This window comes from Phascolarctos cinereus, unplaced genomic scaffold, assembly GCF_003287225.1.
Source record: "Phascolarctos cinereus isolate Bilbo 61053 unplaced genomic scaffold, phaCin_HiC Scaffold_7;HRSCAF=346, whole genome shotgun sequence".
Taxonomy (NCBI): Eukaryota; Metazoa; Chordata; class Mammalia; order Diprotodontia; family Phascolarctidae; genus Phascolarctos; species Phascolarctos cinereus.
Window position 1 is genome coordinate 9,908,016 of NW_027556180.1, and position 4,651 is coordinate 9,912,666.

Genomic DNA, 4,651 nt, shown 5'->3' on the forward strand with positions numbered 1-4,651 from the left:
TTCTGAAAACAAAACCACGCATACCCGCACACGAGGGACACACAACTGTCTCCAAGTAATCCAGCTCAAGGCAGCAGGCAAATGTGTGAATTGAAATCAAGTTCAATCCTCTTTTCTGGAGGTCTGAAATAGTCCCTCCAGTCCCAGTGTGCTCTGATGTCCGCCGAGCTGTCTGTCTAAAGCCTATTTTAAACAAAACGTTTACTTCCAAGGGACAGCAGAGCAATGCTGAAGTTTGCTTATGATAATGGAAGGGGGGGGGCCCCCGGAATGTGATTTCATGTAAATCCAGGGAATGAATGGGCAAAACCTGAAGCCAGCCTACTCCTGAAGCACTGACGTGATATTGTGGCCCAAGGGAGGCGAGCAGCCCCCAAGCCCGACCTGTCATCAGAAGGCAAATACCAGTTACAGTCCCAGTCCCCAAAGAAATACACAAATAACACAAAACGGAAACCCAGATGACCCACTGGCAGATTTATTTACTCCTCCTTTAAGAATAAGGGTCTTCTTCCTTGAAAATTATACTGTTGCATAAAGCCCTACTTTAATGCTATAGAGTGCTATTCAGCATGACAGGGGAGGGAGAGAGATGAAAAGACATGGCTTGAGTAGTGGTAAATCCTTAGGGCAGGCAGGAGGAAAGCAAGTCTGAAGTGGCAGTGTTATCAGGGAACTGTGCATCTATTGGCCAGGAGTTCCCACTTCTATTTGTTTTGGTGAAGAGTTGGAGGTGGGGGGACTGCATGGTTGAGACAAGGGTGGGTTTCCTTTATAAAAGCGACTTTATCTTCAGTAACTGAGCTGGAAGAAACTGACTGTGAAAATCTGTCCTTTTCTTTAAATAGATGTAATATTAGGAGTAGCCCATTGGCATTTCTATTAAAGTTTATATTTACCCGGCAGCTGTGAGCAGGACCCAATAGAACCCTCCTCCCTCCTTTACCCTCCCCTCCCCCCCACAGAGGAACTGCTTTCTGCTGTTCTATTTTGAGTGGCAGTGCTCAGCAACTATTAATTCATGACACTGGAGCCCACATTCCATCCCCCTCCCAATCTGAGCAGGTGACCCCGACCCACTGAGGCCTAAGTACTGTTGAAAAGTACTTTCTGTCTTACCTCTAGCCCCTCCTCAAGTGTTACTGCATAGGCACTCCTGAGGTGTCAGGGGCTGCCCTGGTCTGCTACTAATGATACTTCCTCTCTGGTTTGTAGCAGGGAGAAACTGGAGGAAATTCTGGAAGGAATTGCCACAGAACAGAATGGCCAATGTCTGCATTCAGGCCTTGCAAGGGCTTGGGGGTGGGAGTGGGGGGAGATGGTGAGGAGAGGGGTGCAGATCACCTTTGTCAACAGAATCTGTGTTCCTATGGCTGTTTGAAACAGGAGTGTTTACTTCAGAGACCACAGGGCTCTTTTCCATTCCTAGGGTAAAGAGAAGTCAGCTCACTTCATAAGCTGAGCAGGAATCTTAAATTATTTTCTAAATTTTAACAGACTTTCTTCTTTTTCTTTCTTCTCCTTTTTGTAAAAACAAATAACCTACCTTCCCTGCTAATCCTCACATGCCCCACCCCAACTAAGGTCCAACTAGAGATTTAATAAATAAAAACAAGAAGCAGCCCCTCGGATCCTGCAGATGTTGGCATAGGCCAGTCCTCTAACCTGACCATTGCTGTCACTCCAAAGGCCCAGACTCACGACTAACAGAGGTGATGGAATGGTGAATTTCATTCCCCCAAATATCCCTCCCTCCTTGTCTTCCTGAGCTTGAGGAGGTGGGGGCTGGAATGGAAGAACACGCATCCAGGCTCTCACTCTGCTCTGCAGTGCCCCCATGGGGCTGAGCCCAGAGCGGCAAGAGGGAAAAGGTGCAGGGGACCTGCAGCAGGTCAGTGTGGAAAGGGGAAAGTGTGGGGCCTGCAGGGAGTTTTATGAGGGATTTCCCAGCAAAATCACTACACTGGTGGGAAAATGCTGAGGAGTGAACAGGTATACAGCCAAAGGTCTGTCTTCACCTGCTTTGGTAAAGAATCTCCAAATATATACTGCAGATAAAAGATGCAAGGGGGAAAATGCAAAGAAATAAAACAGAGAAGTAAATATACATACATACAAACACACATACAAACATACATACATACACACATATGTATATGTTGTATTTCTGGCAAAAAAGAAATATTGAAACTCCATGAAAGTAATTGCTGTAGGACCAACCAGGAAAAGCTGATTAGGACTTGGGGGGGTGGGGGTTCCAGAGGGAAATGGACTGAATTTTATTTCCAACAACGGTGGGTGGATTAGGCCTCTGCATTTCCCTAAGAACACTTTACAAAGCATTGCTTTCTTCAGAGACCCATCTGTCCATAAGTACTAGACTCTTCAGATTTCACATGGTCACACCCCAGGCAATGTATTTGTTTCTCTCCGGCCCTTGAGGAAAACACCACAGTCTTCCCCAGAAGTGGCTCTGATCCTTTCTAAAAACCCAAGCCTGGTGCACTCTGCCGGGTACTGGGATGCAGTATCCAGAGAACGTCCCAAGCCTTCTCTGATGCCTAACTTCTCATGGGAGAGCCAGCAATATCGACGTGCCAGGGGGGGGAAAAAACGTCCAGAGCTTTCACTTTCATAGCCCTGCCCCCTTACAAGTCAATATAAAGGGATTTTTTTCTAACTTTATGGGGGTTGAGGGGCAAATGGGCATAACTTTGTAGAAAGGCTACAAACCTTCAGACATTTCTCTGTTTTTCAATGAGTTGCCTGAAGGAATAGGACTTAGGATCAGCAGAAGCAGGGTACACTTCGGCCTCTTATGGGGACTTCTGGTCTGAACATTTGGAATTAAGTGTTGAGGAATCTGAAATATCATTAGTTGCCATATGTATTAAGAAACAGAGACAGAAATCAAGGAAGAATCTCCTTCATCTAGGGATGAGTAGGAGGGGAAAAACCCCAACCACATTTAAATAGAGAAACTGTCAGCTAAGAACAAAAACAAGCCAGGCCCCACAGTGCACTTGGGCAGCGTGCTGGCTTTAAAAAAAAAAATCGCCTCAGTAAGCCCCCCTCCCATAAATCATATGTAAAGTGCACAGCCCTTCGGGGCTGAACTGGGCTGGGCTAGGCTGGCCCGGGCTGCCGTGGAGCACGGTCTGTTCCCAATCCATGCTCAGCCTTCTTGATCCCGGCCAAGCAGGCCTGGAGAATTCCCTCTCACTGTTCTCTGTTCTCTCCCAACTGCTTTTTTTTTTTTACAATGCCCTTGATTCACAGGAAAACCAAGAGAAACCAAAAATAGAGATGAATTTATTTGTTCCCGTGATTTGTCGTCCCCCCTCCCCCTTCATTAAAACATGAAATCTATTTCACAAGAGTCAACAAAAACAGTAAAAGAGCAAACCTACCACTTACAGTCCTGAAAAGAAACAAGAGAACAGAGCCCTAATCCTCAGAGTATGTGATCCTAGAGCAGAACGTTCCCCCTTTTTTAAAAGACGGGGGGGGGGGGCGGAGAAGAGAGAGAGTGAGAGAGAGCAGCGGGATTTAGAAAGATGAGAACATAAAATACGTCTGCCCGCGGGAGGGGGCCACATGGAGAGGGCAAGGGTGGGCAGAAAGATTACCATCTACGACCCCAAATTACGCTTCTTCCAGAAGGTTACAACCTAATAAAAGCCCCCCTTAAAATGCTGGAAGCAGCCTATCTTTAAAATAATAATGATAATAATGAATAATACCTAACAACAGCACCCGCAGAGAAAATCCAAAGGCACCCGGGGCTCACGGGCTTTTTAATATAAAAGCAGAAACTTGCAAGAGGCTAAGTTGGAAGTCAAAAAAAAAAATTTACCCCCCCCATAAACCAACCAACAAAAAACCACCAGCAACAAAAACCCCAGCCTCCACCCCCACGCCTCCGACCCAAAGGCCAAAGCTCGGTCCCCCAAGAACCCCAGGCCAGTACCTTCCCCGCCCCCCCCCGCGCCCCCGCCTCCCCAAAGAGACCCGGACCACGAAGACCCACCAAACACGGCTTGGCCAATGTGCTGAGAGTCTAGCTGGAAAGCTCTCCCTCTCTGCTGTGTCCTCTCTCCCCGTGCCCTGGATGCGTGTTTATTGTTTGGCTCGAGCTGCCTAACCTACATCTGGGCAGGCGGGCTTCCTCCGGGGGCTCAGAGCCCCTGCCCCCCATTTGGTGCCCTGAGCTCGTGGAGGTGGTGGTGGTGTTTATGGGCGCGAGACAGTGAAGGAGCCCCAGACCCCGGGCAGGCGGCGCACGCTCCCCCCTCTTATGTCACTGAATAGCAAATTAGTTCTCAGAATTCCAGAGGCCGAGCTTTGCTACATTGAAGCGGCCGACGTCACAGAGGAGGCGCCCACGTGACCGCGACCGAGCGGGACGCACCATCTTCCCCAGCACGGGGGGGGGGCCTCCTCCAGACCCCTCGGAGATCCGGCAGGACCCTCCTAGTCGAGGGCTTCCGCGCCCCTAAGACCCCGAGGCCGACTTTTGGCTCGCAGAATCCGGGGGTCTGAGGGGCGTGGGGCGGGGAGACGGGGCCCCAAGGCTGCGGCGGTGACAACGGGTCCTCCCCTGCCGCGTGGCAGTGGTAGAGTCGGCAGCTCAAATTCCGAGAATTGAGCT

The 4,651-nt window shown here is 49.3% G+C and overlaps 1 long non-coding RNA gene across 1 annotated transcript; it reads right to left on the reverse strand.

Moving 5' to 3' along the window:
* Positions 1–462: 462 nt before the first annotated feature.
* LOC110210187 (uncharacterized) lies at positions 463–4,566 on the reverse strand. The gene is made up of 2 exons (XR_002325047.2): positions 4,031–4,566; positions 463–1,425 (listed from the first exon to the last, which is right to left on the reverse strand). It is a non-coding gene; the product is annotated as an uncharacterized LOC110210187 (long non-coding RNA).
* Positions 4,567–4,651: the final 85 nt, after the last annotated feature.